This window comes from Tympanuchus pallidicinctus, unplaced genomic scaffold, assembly GCF_026119805.1.
Source record: "Tympanuchus pallidicinctus isolate F22 unplaced genomic scaffold, pur_lepc_1.0 scaffold5, whole genome shotgun sequence".
Classification (NCBI taxonomy): Eukaryota; Metazoa; Chordata; class Aves; order Galliformes; family Phasianidae; genus Tympanuchus; species Tympanuchus pallidicinctus.
Window position 1 is genome coordinate 38,771,114 of NW_026294769.1, and position 16,683 is coordinate 38,787,796.

Here is a 16,683-nt window from a genome sequence, read left to right on the forward strand (position 1 = left end):
CCACATTGCAGGGAAGAAGAAGAGCTACTGGTAATGGTTGATGTGATACTCAGAAGTTCAAAAAAGCTTCCAAACTGGAACTGGCACCAAGGATTCAACATAAGGGTTTATTCTAAGATGTAGTAGGGGTCTTACAGCAAACTCGTCAGTGCTATTTTAGATGTGGATGTCAGTGCTATGTCAGTGCTATTTTAGATGTGGAGATCTTGGTGCATGGGATTTAATCTACAATACTTTAATATCCAATTTCCTCTGGCACCAGGTGGTTAAGTAACTAAGTACCACTATAAAGACCTGAGTTAAAGTTACTTTTGAAACAGGAGTCAGGACTTTTCATAAATTTCAGCTGAAATCTTTCTTCTGATTGATTCTGTTCGACTGAAGTCAAATCCTACTGTGCTATGTGTTCACTGTGCACCCTGTTGTGTACCACTGGTCACCATTCAGCAAACAAAAGTAAACATTTTTACTAAGGTGAAGAAGTACTGGCAAGTACAACTAGTACAAGAAAGAAACTTGCATTAAGAAGCGGCTCTTTATGTTCCTTTACAGTACGTTTTCCCCCTTTGTAAATATGTGTACTGAAAGCAGTTCAGGAGAGCCTGTTTTTTCCTGATACAGAAGATCATAGGTGTTTTCTAGCTGCATAAAAGCTATTAAACCTTTGCTCACTATTCATCACTCCCTCCTCACCCTCTCCTCTCTCACACATTTATGTGAGGTGGTTTTCTGGGGCTTTGATGCTTTGTAACCAAGGGAAGAGCCTTGGATTTCTTGGCAGGCTGACCTGCTTCCCATACATAGGCAATCACTCCCACCACAGAGCAGCCCTTAATTTGCAGCTGGGGACCTCAGAGAGCTTTCAAGTGTGTACCAAGCCCCTGATGCTGCAGTAAGCAGAGAGCTGTTCCTCCCGGCACAGAAAACGTGGCCAGAGGAAAAGCAACATGGCTCTGCTCCTCCTGAGCTCATCAGCTGAATCAATATTCCTTTAAAACTGGTAGCAGCAAAGGAAAATGACAACCGCCTTGAAACTGCTTTAATTTATACCAGGTTAAGGTATTGGCAAACTCCCTTGTTTCTCTCTCCAGAAGCCTTGTGGGCCAAGTACCTGTGACAAATATGTTAAATTATTAAAGCATTTGCCTTCAAAGGTGCAAAGGGTGCTTTAATTAGCTTCGTCTTGGGAAACCAAAAATATGAAAGCCAATTGTATTAACAATTTAAATAATTAATCAGCATTTTAGCCAGGATATGCAGTGTTTGCCTTTTGACATATAAAGGCATCCTGTGCTGTGCAGAGGATACCTGCTGAGTGCAGCCCACCTGGACTGGCATCCTGTTCCTCCTCAGTTCTGTTATCATACATGCCTCATAAATTCATTTATTATACAAATTGGCTACTTTCATTTCTTTTTCTGGATGACGTTTGCATTTTTAAATTGCAGTGAGGGGTGTTAGCTTATTAGTCAGTTTTCTATGGCTGTCACTCAAAGTGACTGCACAGCTTGATTCCCTGCTGGCTAAAAAAATTCAACAGTGAAGCTGCCAGTCAAACTTACCAAACAGTCCAACAAAAGAGAAACTGTAAGCCCAGAATATTTTTCAGTTTCTGTGATTATACACAGTGCAGAGTAAGAATTGTATGATAGTCTGACATTCATTACATGCACCTAAGTGCTCCCATTTTAGACTTCTATTTTGAGGACATGATTACCATACAGCAATAATTCTGTTCAGGTTGGTGATACCTAGTGTACATTAGCTTTGATACAGTTAGGGAAATTTATTACTATTCTACTTACAAATATGCTTATAAAATTGCAGTCTGATTTCCATTCTAAAAATGCAAAAGAAGTTTTTAAGGATGAATAGTTAATCGCTGCCCACCTTCATGTTGAATATTTCAGAAAATATGGATTTAAGCCAATATCCTCATTTAGTCAGTACTGCTATTAAACTGGTATTTACACAGCGTGGCAATGTGTATACCCCATGGCAACAAGCACACATGTATCACATGTGACTGTGGTAGAACGTGCCATTGACCGGAAATAATAGATTGAAGTCACACTAGGTATGTCAGAGAAGACATTTTCAAAGGATCCATGAGGATTTAGCAAACCATATTCCCTAAATAAGCCATAGAATTTATGCTCATATATACTTGGATCCAGAATTTTGTTTTAGATCCAAAAAAACTGCTGAAATTTCACACCAAACTACAAGGAACTTAGTAAAACCAAACAAAGGAATTTGTTCATCTAACAGTTACTGCTGTGAAGTAACATGAAAACCACCAAGAGGTCTGTTTGCAGAAATGTGAAGTCTTGACCAAATCTATCACCACTTTAATAACCTCATGAAAGGCATCTAAGTTTGGAAAAGCTGTATTGTACTCACCCAAAAGTTCCTCTCTACCCAAACGTGAGCTTATGTTTGGGGTAGGCCTTCTCAACATCTTCAGAAGTAGTGGCTGAACTCTGCCTCAGGTGAGAGGCAGTGAGGTGCTAAGTAACAAACTTTCTAATACAGATACAAACTTTCTAATACAGTGGAAAGCTGATAATCTGACAAAATGGTTTTATTTATATAGCTCTTGAGAATAGCTGGTTGAGGTCTTTTTGAGTTGTAATTGTTCTACCCAGTGGAATTAGGCTTCTAAGAATGAGATCCCTGTTATTGCCCAGTATGGCTGAAGGCTAATTTGAAAACATTTTCTCCTTTTTGCTTTGACTTATTTTTTATGACCACTTTCTTTTGATAGATTGAATGGAACTCAGCTGGCAACAGCTTCCTAAAAAACAAGCTGCTTATCTATTTGGTAGCCTAATTGCTCAGGAAACAGGCTTCTGAAGATCCAAATCTATGCTGATAAACTAACTTTTGTGGTGCAAGCACAGATTGTTCTGCTGGTTCCTGGACAATAGTGTTCAACTCTCCTGATAAGCATCATACCAATGAAGACAGCTCATTTGTTGTCTGAAATTTTGGGCAAGGAATTTGCTGCAAAATGGTAGTGAGGTGCCCCTGAAGCATGACCCTTGTGGTTAGGGTAGTAGATTCTGCTTAAGAACTCCTGGGTTCCCCCTCCTCAAATGGCTTTGTATATTGATATTTCAGACAGATCATTCTGTTTTTTCTTTCCTTTGTTCATCCAGCAGGGAAATGGATGTCATACTGACATGCCTCATGAGCTATTTTGAGAATAATGAAATGACTATAAAGAATACTAAAATATTTTGACAATAAGTGTTATACCTGCATTATTAAAATGTCCCATTCACAGGAATACTCACATTCTGAGAGATAATATGTTCATAATTGCTCATTTGGAAGAGCTTACAGGAATACAATGGAGCTATGTGGGGAAATTTTGTCACCTTTTCAGCACCAATAGGGATTATACTTGGAACAGGAATAATGCATTTTACTATCTGGACGTAGGCACACACAAACATTGCTGACACATCCTATGAGCCTTTGAGAGAAGCAGCTTATGAACTGTTATAATTTCACTGACAATAGGGTGTATTGAGATCATGCATATACCTATCTATTTTAATGTTAGGTTATTCTTAATTTGTGGATCCAGGTACAGTGTGAATACTGTAAATTATTATTATTTTTCGGGACAAAAATAAATCTGACAGCAAATAAGTGTTACTTGACTATTGCATTCAGGTTTTTATCACCTCATCGTGAAAAAAAAGAGATACTAAAAAGGAAGAGGCACAGGGCAGAGGTTATTCTGATGGCAAAATTCAGCAAGTAGGAACATTAGTCAGAAGAGAAGAACATTACTTGAAATGCACTAGATAACTAGAAATGCTTAGGAAAAAAGTAAGAGGCAGTGAATACCCATAGTCATTTTTTAAGTTACTCACACAAGCAATCTTTTTTCTTCAGTAGAACACTTCCTGTTAAAATATGAAGCAGTTAATAAAACTAACACTTCCTTTAAAATTAACAAGAATATTAATTTCCTATGGAGTTGTAGGAGAATCTTTTGATTTTTTTTTTTTTTTAACCTCAAAGAAGAGGTCATTTAACAAGATTTTGAGAAAACTGGTTATGATAAAGGTAAGCCAATGAGCTGATTGAAAAGATTGCCTGATGAAAATCAAAAAGGTGCAATCTGTCAGTGTTTAGATCCGGGCTGGAAACCAGAGCAGTGAGTTGCTGGGAGAGCCTGCTGATGAGAGAAATGTGAATGAGGTGATCTATGTCCAGGATTTATGGTGAACTATGACACACTGCTGACCCCAAAATGACCATCAAGAGGTTGCATCTGAAAGCATGAGTCTGAGCACGTTGTCCTAAGACAGCCATGATGACACCAAATGTTTGGCTCACAAAGGGAAGAGATGAGCCTGTATGTCTTGAGCATGTCTGTTGAAAATAAATCTAACGAGATGGAAAAACTGAAGAAGTAAGAAATATGAGGAATGTTGGGAAAAGGGTTGGTGAAAAGTCTGGTAGGTAAGGTGACAAGAAAGGGAGGTGTCTCAGGCAACATTTGGGAGGTAGGTGATATTGAAGAATTTTAGGGGCAGAAAGACATGAAGGAAAAGCTGCATCAACAAAATGGGGTTATATTGTGGGAAAAGGAGGAGACGTTGGGTACCATAGAAAGCAAAAATTGTCTTGCACTACAGCACTTTAATAGATATTACATTTTAGATACGGAATAAAGAACCAAATCTAAGCTTGTGTTCACAAGGTGCCCTTATTCTAAACATAATTGTCTCTCTGTCTCCTGCCTGCCAAATCAAGTTAAAATTGAAAATAAATCACGATAATTTAGATAGACTAGTTTATTGCAAAAGTGCTGCATTTAGTCTTAAGCTATTGTCATTGCCCATAACATGTTGTTCCAAAGTAACCAGCAATAGAAACAGGAGAACTTATTAGTATATAATCAGACCATGAAGTGCTTAGTTTTCAAATTAAGTAGCAGTATCTTAAAATGTTTTTTATTTTAGTATTTTTATAGATAGTCTATAAGCTGAATGCAAACTATGTTTCCATATTACCTTTCAAATCTTGAAAAGTTATGTTTGACTGTCATGGTGTTGGTTCTGGCTCTGGTTGGCAGCATGTTTGTGGGCATGTCTCAGAAGGCTTTCAGTGAACCTTGCTTCCTAAGGAATAGCTAGATTTTTAATTGGCTGAGGGTCTCTGAGTTCCAGTTAGTTACAGGGCCCTCTTTGTTCTCTGTTTCCAGCCCAAGCTCCAGCTTCTCTGTTTCAGTTATACATAGAAGCATTCATTGTTAACAAAAGCAGGTGAATTCCAGAGGAGCAGTGTGCCTATTAATGTAATTCTGTAGATTCTTCAAACAGCAGAAATAATGAAGGCACATTTCCTACAGATTTCTGACCATCCCTGCTGTAGTAATAAACACATATCTTCATAATCTTCTTGCACTGTATCTCTTACATCACCCTGTGCTTAACCACTGCCCTCAAATTATCTCCATTTTTCCCTCATTGCTCCTGGACTGCCACACTATGCATTTCATTCTCTGCCTCGTTCCCAGTTCTCCATCATAATTCTGAGTTTGGCTGGGTAAGAGACAATGTCTGCTGATGTTAGTTCAAAGGTATATCCATGTGGATTTGATGCTGCCAGGCATGCATTCGCTTTCTAATTAGTCCTCTTCTCCGGGAGTAAAACTGCCTGAAGACACCAAAATATTCAAAATTCAGGCATAAAAATGAGTAAAGTCTGCTTTCCTCTCCTGAAATGGAAGCATTTCTTTGAACCCCTCTCTAGTTCTTGTTTTTCAAAGTCCTTAACAGAACTTAGTATGAGACATCTATTCCTATGTTAAATTTTGTTAAAATCAGTTTATCATTTTTAAAAATTACCTTAGAGCACACTGGTGTCCAAATGTCTAAAGAAAGTAGTCTGGAAATGGTAGAAGAAAAAGTGCAGAGAGATAAAAATAATTATATGTTTTTAGGCTGGCATCAATACAATTTAACATAATGTAAATGTTAATTGGATACTCGGGTAAAAAAGATTTGGAGGCTCAGTAGTAGAATTCTGCAAGCAATCATTTTTTGAAGCTTAGGTCTTGTTCCCCAGACCTCTTTCCTTTCACTGACAGAGTTATAGGTTAGAATGATGACAGCAATTATAATGAATCATTTATTTATTTATTAAGTTCATGGAATTTCAGATCATGAGATCTTGTTTTGAAGCAGCAATGAATGGGGTTCACATTAAGTTAATTAAGAGCTGTATCTACAATGAATATGAAAATTAGGGAAAAATGAGAGAGGAAATGCTTAGCAGCATTTATCACACATTTGTCCTTGTCCTTGTTGTGTCTGAGAGCATTAGGAACTTTATGAATGATGAAATGTGATATTAGCTATCTGGGTTTCCAGTGGCTGGCTGAGTTTGCCCAGTCTTTGCCCAGGTGATACATACAGAGATATGAGAGTAGCGAAGGGGGTAGGAGAGATTACAATCACAAGTTGATCTGAATAATTGGGTCAAAATTGTCACATCCAGCTAATAAGTTTTGATACTGAAAAAATATACTACAGAATCAGGAACACAGAGTATACCTACAGAATGGGAGAGTCTCTCTTAAAGAACAGTGGTTCGGAAGATTGCATAGTAATAGCAGAAAGAATAGCTTCATTATGAGATCTCATTTTCAAGTTGTGGTTTTGACCACTGGTCAGAGTGGTCATACCACTATGCAAACCACCAATAAGGCCACTATTAAAAGCCTGTGCTTGGTTCTGTGACTCAGACCTCCGGGAGAACAGAGCCACTGAAGAAACTTCAAAAAACGGGAACAAAGTGATCCCAGAGGCCGTTAATATCCCAGTCATTGGAATATTAAGAGACTGTGGGACTGATCAGCTGCGAATGCTAGAAAAGGGTCAAATTAGTATCTATGGGTGCTTCTGCAAGAAAAATACAGTTTGAGGGTGTGAACCATTCCTCTAAATATACTGCAAATATAAAATGTACATATAATACATAACATTTACCAATGTATATCATAGGGGCATATTCAGATATATCAGAAATAGGTTGAAATATATCTGGAATCCTTTCCTACTGATAACTGATTTCTACACATGATATCTAAAGTAATCCAAAACTGGGCATGAGCTAGAACAAGAATTAATCTCCAAACTCCTCAGAATACACAGAAAATTCTTCAGATCAGTTTGACTTTGCTTCCTTTTGCATTACCTGCACAGTATGTGAATATATAGATTTTCTTTCGGGAGAAAGGTGAAAAGGTTAGTGTTTGGTTCTTTGCTAACAGGAAAGAAAAACAGTCTGTTTAATGAATTACTGTGAAAAAAATATTTGAAGCCTGTCAAAGTGAAAGAAACACAATGAAGAGTGAGAATTGTAATATCTCAGTTTGATCTAGGGAAACTTAAATAATGCTGTGTACCAAATAAAGATAGCAGTTCCAGTTTTCCCTTTGCTAAGAAGGATTGCACAAATGCTAAATTAATTTCCTTCTCAGAGTGAATGATAATTGCCTTTTGTCCCAAAGCACCACAGCAAACATTATCCTTATCACCCCTTCAGAACGGAAAAGCTTAGAGAAGCTTAAAATGGCACAAAAAAAAAATGTTATATATATATATATATATTATACAAATTGTATTATATAACATACTAACTTCAGACTACTTTTAATGTTCAGGTGGCATAAATACCAGTTGCTTAATGAGGAAGAAATGTATCCCCCTGTAGAAAGCCAATACAAGCCTATGAACCACTGGAAACCAATCTAAACTTATGGCTTCAGGAGATTTGAGGGGATTAATGGCCCCACGCTGTACTTCTGCATGGAATCGGTGTTTCATTATCAGTGATCTGGTCCCAGGCTATTGACTTGTGATAAGACTTCGTGCAAGGTATTTCAGATATTTTCCACAGCAAGACGTGTCTTGTTTTCTAGTCTTCTCTGTGTTAGATGGAGGCTGCTGCTAGTGCAATATCTGAACAAAAAAAATTCTCCTACATTTGATATATTGATTTATCCCTTCCTTTCCTGAAATTTTAATAGATTTTTTTTTAGGGCCAGTGTGATACTACTATGTGTATTTTATGATACTCAGCATCTCTTGAAAGAAAAAAAAAAAAAAAAAAGACACTTTGAAGAGAAATAAAATTGGTATCAGCCAGATGATACTATGTCTGTGCTACCACACTGAAGCCAGTACGGTCATAACAGCTTTTGTAGAATCTTTCCTAAAATAAATAAATATATAAGTAGATAAATAAATTTTTTAAAAGGAAAAAAATAAGGACATTGTGTTATTTCAAAGGTATTGACAGTTTCTAAACGAGAAAGTAAAGAAACGTATGTCCTGGAAACGTTTGCTCATAAAATTCTGAAGGCCCATGAAATGTCATGCTTAGGTTCTGAGACCTCAACAGAACATCACCGAAATCAGTGGCTGAAAACCAAAGGTAGATAAAGAAAGACTGGAGAAAAATTGCATTTTTAAAGGGAAGGTAAATGTCTCTTGGAATAATGTTTTTCTCTCTTACTTGAAACTTTTGATTTACCACATAACTGTTTGAAGCAAACCTCTGTGGTTTGTGTTGTACCCTATGCAACATTATTGAAGTGTCAAATTTTGTGCTTATTTCATTTATAAAAATCAGAAGACAATGTGACTACATTAAATCAATAGAAAAAAAAAAAAAAAAAAAACATCAACATGTACTAGTGATTGAGTCAAGATTCCTGGATGTGTTTAAAAGCTGTTTGGATGTGGTGCTCAGGGACATGATTTAGCAGAGGGTTGTTAGAGTTAGGGTAGTATGGTTAGGTTGTGGTTGGACTCTGTATAATGAATGGATACCAAGATGTTACAATCACAAAATAAACAAGAGATTTAGGCAAAGTGGACTATGATAACAAAAGAGAATAAATGGAAGGCTTACCCTTGTGCTGGGCTCACCACAAAACACCAGGAGGGATCTCCAGATGAGATCCTTCCCCACTTGTAGCCAGCTCTTAAATAGGTCTAGCAGGGGTGCAGCCTGGCTCCACCCCTTCCGGCAGCACAGGTGAATTGCCTTCAGCTGTGCTCCTCTGGCTGGCTCATGGCTCGCCTCAGGTGACTCAGCAGTTCCCATACAGACTCAATGATTTTTAATGTCTTTCCCTGACTGATTCCATGATTCTTCTACGTTCTATTCCAAAATTTATACTTTTACTGTAGTAAATTTCCAATCCTCGTGGTTACCGGGTACATTCTGATACCAGGTCATCTAAATAAATCTGAGGAAATCATGTGGTAGCTTTGATAGTTTTGGACATCCGTTCTGTGAGCACCAATGCCCTGTGGTGCAGAGCACAATTCAGAGGAAGAATTATTGACAGAAGATTGAGATATGTTTATGTGTATTTCTGTGCAAGGAAAAGAGGGTCAGGTACTGTCTGGTCCTTCCAGTGTTGTTTTGTGCATGCAAAAATATATTGCAGTGAGTTGACTGGATGTGGTGCATTGACCCAGGACTGCATCTAGATGCCTGCACAGCTGCTTGCTTTCTCCCTCTCTTCAGCAGGGTGAGGGAAGAAAATTAGGCTGCGGTTACTCCAGAAAAGCCTCCTGCAGAATGTGTCCTCCATGGGCTGATACTCCTTCAAAAAGTACTCACCCACTACAGTGCGGAGTACTCCAGAGACTGCAGTGTAGAGATCTGCTCTAGCATGGTCCTTCATGGGCTACAGGTCAGCCTCTGCTCTGGTACCTTGGAGCACCTCTTCCTTCTTTCCTGACCTTGATTTTCAGACTGCTTGTTCTACCCTTCTTTCTTCCCCCTCATCTGCCTATCTGACACTGCTAGACCTGGCTTGTCTGGCATAGGGCCACCTCTTATACCTTCAAGTAGAGTTGGACTAGACAACCTCTATGGTTCTACAATTTTCTCAGAGGCCACCTCTGCAACCTCCTCCCCCTCCTTGCTCCCATCTCCCAGCGCAGTGCAGTGGGAAACAGTTTTATGAAGAACTGATTAGGAAACCAATACTGTTTCTGTTATCACCTGATTTTTAATTTAACTCATTTCATTTCAGTGTTCGTGCTCTATTGTAGATAAGTAAAATGTTCTTTAAAAGATATTTTCTTTAGGAATATGAAAATATCTACACATTTTGTTATGTTTTTAAGAAATTTTTTCTGTGTAGACTATATCTTTTCCTCTTTCCCCTACTATATACCAGGGAGAAGTGTTACTGTTTCTACCATTTACTTTCTTGAAGATGTCCAGATGTGCAGCATACTGGACCAGGCAGTGCAGACGGGGGCCTTCTCCCACAGATGGTGCCTTGTCTTTACATAGCAATATGTTACCATGTTATGGTTTACCTTCAAGAGGTGATGACGAGGGTTCTGTTCTCCTTGGAGTTGCTGCACTCTTCAGACAATGCATGGACTTCTATCAGCTACTTGTAGCAGACTAAAGATGTCAAATGCATTTTTTGCCTAAGAAATGTACTAATCATGGAAATGAGCCTAGACTTAGTGGATATGTTTATGCTGCACACACTTCACTGGAATATAAAGATACCAAATTACCTAACAGGCAAGAATGAGTCTAGCTATGAGAGTAAAGAAGTCTAAGTTTAGATTCCCAATGCACCACATTATTTCAAGCTGTCTTTCTGAGCCTGACAGTGTGCAGACTGCATGACGTATGTGAGCATCCACTGCCTGCAAAGGGCTGGACTTGACTAGTGGCTAATAAGGACTCCTATATTTTAACTTATAAGAAGGCTTTAGTAGAATAAAAAATAACAAAAATCACTCAGTTAACTCAGCTAGTAGCAGGCCTTTGCTAGCATACTCTGGCATGGTGTCAATTATTTTTACAGACTGATGAGATGGTAGCAGAGTTTTGGGTGTTGTGCCCCAAAACCTTTCATCTTTAGCTGCCTACAAAGAAAGAGAAACTTGCATTACTAACTGTGGTCTCTCAAAAGGCAGGAGAGATCCAGCATGAATGGTCCTTCTCATCTCTGCATGCTAAGTTGACTGTTTTTTATTCATTCATTCATCAGTAGATTTTATTCATAGTTTCTAAGATAGCTTCTGAAATATTAATAGCAACATTTATATAAAAATATGGTTCAGTATCGAGGAAATAACAAAGAGAAGCTGCTGTTTCTATTGACTTGAAATTACGACTCTTACTCAGGTTTTTTCTTTGAGCCTGTTTAAAGCTATGGTCAGGATGGCTGCTCAGCAGAAGTGTCTTAACAGTTTATCTAGCAGTTAGATTTGCTAAGATGGACTTGAGTACAATCAGAGCCAAATCATTGAGCAGGTGTCTGGTACAAACCCTGAGTCTGCTACTGGTGTGCACAGTAAGCCAACCTTTTGTCCTCTACACTGAATCCAAACTACCAATGGAAAAAATTAGAACTCTGTTAAATGAGTAAGACTGATTGTAACTGATCTAGGCTTTCTAGATTTTCAGGACAAAGATGACTTTCCGTGGACAGCTAAATTAAAGGAAGAGCTGGAAATTGTCTCATCAGGAAATCATGGAGAGAAGCTATTCTTATATATGCTTTCATGTTCTCTCTAAGAGAGGTAATATCAGGCATAAATCCCATTTACATTTCAATGAGGAAGTGTCCCTGTCATCTTCCATGCTGCATTATCCCACCCAGTAGGCAGCAGGAGAAATTAAACCATATGCTGTAAGTTGATAAAACCATCCATGTTACTCATCTCCAGTTGTGAATGTAACCTGTGAAAAATATTGGACATACGAACTACTAGGGACTCATCCTCAGAAACTTTCATTCCCCATGTTTGTGGGTGGTGAACAGTCTGAAACAGATCTACAGGAATGGGTATTTCAGTAAGGTGCTTTTTTTATCTGGGAACAACCAGATCTACTGGCAAGCAAGAAAGAAGAAGAAATCCCTTTCTGACCTTAACAAATTTGTTTCAATTGCACAAAGGTGTTTGACTATAAGTGAGGACAGTTAATATAAGACTAACTTGCTGCTGTGGGAAAGTAATAGGATTATCCTGCCAACACACTTATTGAGAATCTGTAACAAGAACACAGACAGATACAGTCCTGCATAAGATCACTATCCTGCATATTTCACAGAGCAGCCTGGTGTTAATATACCAAGTCATTTTATGAAGCTGGAGAGGAGCAGCAGTGATATACTGTTTCCTACAGGATTCTGGCCTGAAAGGGGGTTGAGTGTTAAGAGATTCTTGGCTGCAGTGAAGCACCTTGAAGCTCGGATGCATTTATTGTCACTTCTTCAACCAAGTAAGAAGCTCACAAAAATTGGTTTTCTTAAAATGTTTCCTAGTTCCAGGTACTAGGCAAAGTTATCACTCCCACATGTCCTGCTTTGCTTCTTATTCCTGCTTTTAGCATGAATTTACTCCTGGAAACAGTGAGATGAGTGCAAGTTTAAAAGGGAGGATGTAGCAGAGAGAGAACAGCCTTGGCAGGAGTTGTATTTCTGAAATCATGTCTGCCAAAGAGCATTTTCTCTTATAAATTCATTAATTTGTAGGGATTTCAGCTGACCTGAGGTATCCTGAGCTTATTGTATAGCAGTTTCATGAACCAATGTGATTAGAACAGAAAAGTAGTTTGTGGATCTGAGTATGCTTTCAAGTACATTCAAATATGTATGAATCGGGGAGAAGATAAAATTGGCGTGAGAATGAGACAAAGATTTTTTCAGTTATATTCAATTCTGAAGATTATATTGCGAGAGCAGAAGAAAAGTACAAACCAGTAGAACAAATATGCTGCTTAGATATTGAATTGCTTTCCTCAAAGTTAAATAAATTATACATGTTTGGAAGAACCATAATGGAAAGACAGAGGTGCCAGCAGGATACGATTAAGTGGTGACTGTCAAGCAGAAGTGTGATATGGAAAGCCCCTATCTGTTGTGCGTGATTCATTTGGACTACTCATGAGCAAAACAAGTCAAAACAGTCAGATTTCTCACAACTGCTGGTGAGGAGAACTTTGTTAGCACTCCTCTAGCTATTTGAGTTCGCTTCCTTGAAATAATATTACATTTATAAACACGTCCATCTTCGCATACATTCTCTTTTCCCTTTGTTTTCTTCCATTTATTTTAGTGGCTTTTTTCATCTTTTTCTGTAATGAGCTGCAGCATGTTGTAGTTTATTATGTCTTATATTTACAGTGCCAATACATGTATGGCACATTCTCACATGAAAAGCCTCTCTCATATCTACAGAAATGACTGATTTCCAGGGAAATAAGTTAATGCTGTTCAGTCAAGGCAATTCTGCTCTGTATTTTAAAGTAGAAAGTCCATTATCTCAGGGACATCTGAAACTCACTTGTAATTACAAAGTTGCTGATCCTTTATACAGATAATGTAATTAAGTAATGCTAAACCCTTAACAAAAAGAAATAATATTGTCTTTTTCGCTCAAAACATATGCTTAGCTGTAACAGAAAGTTGACCCAGTGCAATGTGTTTCTGACTGTTCTCACCATTGAGACTACTGTCAAGGGGCTCGGCTAAGGTGGCTTGTGGTAGGTAGGAGCACTCCACTCCCAGTAAGTTGGAGTCTCTAAAGATTTCAAACCACATACTGCAAAACATACTGAGGATTCACCCACAGAAAGGAATAGGAACATATATTTGTGTTTCCCAAGACTCGTTTAGGAATTTGTGCTTTCCCAGACTTCAGTAGTCTGTAACGGTTCAGTACCTAGTTTTTGGAGTACATACTTCCTGGGAATGGTTAGTTAATTTCTAAGATCAAGACTAAATACAAAACTCTGAAATATATGGCTGTGAAATATGCCAGAAAGTTGCAGTAGTGCCTGAAGTCGGTGCAGAAGCTGAAGCTGGCAGGAAAACCAGTGTTTGTTCTGTTTACTGGGGCTCCACAAAGCTGTCACCTCATTTTGGAATGGCAACTAAGCATTCTTATGTCAAAGTTAAACTACTTCTTTTGCTACAATTTTTTTGTCTTCCCTTAGGACTTTAGGACATTCTGTCTTTTTTTTTTTTTCCTGGTGCCATTTAAAGTTTTGTTTTGGTAATAATAGAAATATATTTTAATTCCCTTTTGAAATATGGATCTGTGACCACGTCCTCAAAAATTCATATGTTCCAATTTAATCAATTACCCATTCTGTTCAATATTAATTCACTTCATTGATAACTATTCCTAGTGATTTATTTATATTGTAGCATTTAGTTAGTAGCAAACTGCCATTTATTGTCACTTACATTATTTTTAGTAATTGTTCACCAATAAAGAGAAATGGATGGTGTCCATGAAGCATTTAGCCTTATCTGAAGTCTGTATCCCTAACACCGTTGCCAATAGCACAAAATTAGACACAATGCCTTAACAGGTAGCTCTTCCTTTCCGTGCATTCCCTTGATGCCTTTTTCCTTCCTGTAAGCTGTCATTCCTGATTTTGTTCTGTAAAAGCACAAGAATGTTTCCCTCTTAATGACTATTTAAATAACTGACTTACCTTGCTATTGTACTTGGTTCTTTCTGTCACAGAAAATGACTATGAATTAATTAGCATTAGAGCACTGGAAATTCCTATGAATTTTATCTGGAACATTCTGTGCGCATTAATGAATGATTTTACACCTCCTAATGCAAAACTGATGATATCTCTACAAACCGCTGGGGGAGTGTGTGAGGTCGTTAAAGGTAGATTTGCAATGGAAATATATGGGTTTTTCTCTCATGTTATTCTTCCCTGTGCTGATAATGCTATTTTTGAGCATTTGCTCAGACTGGCTCATTTGTATTGAAAGATTCTCTTATCCTTTGTCCTATTTTCCACTTTTTCCTTTTTTTTTTTTTTATTTTTTTTCATAAGGGAAATGAACTATGCTTTTTTCAGGAGCAGTTAAAACATTCCTGCAGGAACACAAGGAGCTACATTTTGAGCTGTTAAGTGTCATCTCCAGAGATTACGGTGACTGAAAGGCAGCCCGGCGTGAAGAGCAAATATGCATGTCAGAAATGAAAATACCAATTTATAACATGTCTCCATCCTGTCTTACTGGCTGATTATTTATTCTGTGCATGAAGAAGTAATGTTAGTGTTCTGACACCCAGGCATCTAAATGAGAGGTGTATAAGAAGAATGATGATGTTTTATTCAAAAATTTTCCCCAGGATCCTAAGTCTGCTCTATATTTCTGCTTCTTGTTTATTTTATCTTCCTTTTTTAAAAAGGGCTTTTTAAATCATGGGTTCGTCAGAGCTCACAATGTAATTTGCTCCTTGCCCGTGATGTAGGAGAAATATTGGCAAAAACAATCCATTCTGAAAGCAATGAAGCCCTGCATACTACTGAAGAGAAAAATCTTAGTGTGTTAAGCTTAAATAGAATGAGGTGTTATTTCCATAGCCTACATCTTTCTGTTTTAACATAAACTTTTTTCTTTTTTTTCCTAAAAAGAAATGGTGACGTGTGCTTTGGCTTAGATTTACCACTGTGTGTTTAGAAAATATACTTAGAATTTGTATTTAAGTATTCTATTCTTGATGGTTTGGTGCTAAAGAAAGCTGTTGCATATTGTTTATGCATTCAGATCTGAAGTTTGTTGAAAAGATTAAACAGCGTTTGACAGCAGACAAAGGAAATGTTTTCTTCCTTTTAGCTTCATTTTCTTCAATAACTTGCTCAAAGTTAAGCAAATGTTTAGACATTGAACAAGCTGAAATTTTATTATCTTCTTGTGGTCTACAACTCTATTCATTACCTGCATGTAAAATTTGCTCAGCTGATCAGTTTTAAGTATGAAATGTTTGATATATTTTTCCTGTGCAGGGTTTCTGCCTTTCTGTTGAATTCCCATTTCCATCCAAACAAAGCAGCTTGATACAAGTCATAAGTAAATAAAAATTAATCATCTAGCAAAGAAAAATTATAATGTATTTCTAGCAGAATGCTCTGTAAGTGTTAAAATATTCAAATAAATATTTTAAACTAAATCACTGCTTAAATGGGGAATGTAAGATATCTGTCTGGTAGTGAATGGAAGTAACAGATGAATTTAAAAATGAGATTCAATTGCAAAGCAAGTTTTTTATGTTTAGCTTCCAAGAGCAATCAAATTCATTTTAAATAAAATGAATAATACACACTCAAAATAAGTATGGAAAAGTTTTTGTGAAAATAGTTTTTACTGTTTTTACATTTTTGAGTGAAAGAGAATTATTTTCACAAAAATAATCTCATGAGAAATGATTTTGTATTGCACTCTATAATGAAAAATATTTGATATGTACTTCAGAAATGCTATCATTTAGGGCCTTCTACATAGGAAATTCTGTGGTATATGGGATATGTATGAGGCTCCATGAAAATGTATTCATAACTGTCAATTGACTTTATCTACACTCTGAATTTTAATTCCATAGAAAATTCCAGCATTTCTAAAATTAAACCTCTAATTGCAATAAAATGAAGTTTTGATATTTTCCAACTGTTGTTCTGTTAAAATGTGATGGGATTATCAAAATGGGTGCCCTTTTTTTCCCCCAGCAAGAGTAAGGCAGTTAAATTTTGATATGACAGGAGTTTAATTTCATTTAAAAATGGGGACATATTCTCACATTTTTATTGATTTAGTAAACTGCATGTGAGAATGTAATTTGAAAG

General features: G+C 37.2%; 1 protein-coding gene across 2 annotated transcripts in view; it reads left to right on the top strand.

The window, feature by feature from the left end:
• Positions 1 to 16,683, top strand: part of XKR4 (XK related 4) — a 230,225-nt gene that overhangs the window by 196,373 nt on the left and 17,169 nt on the right. The gene's annotated exons all lie outside the window — the stretch shown is intronic.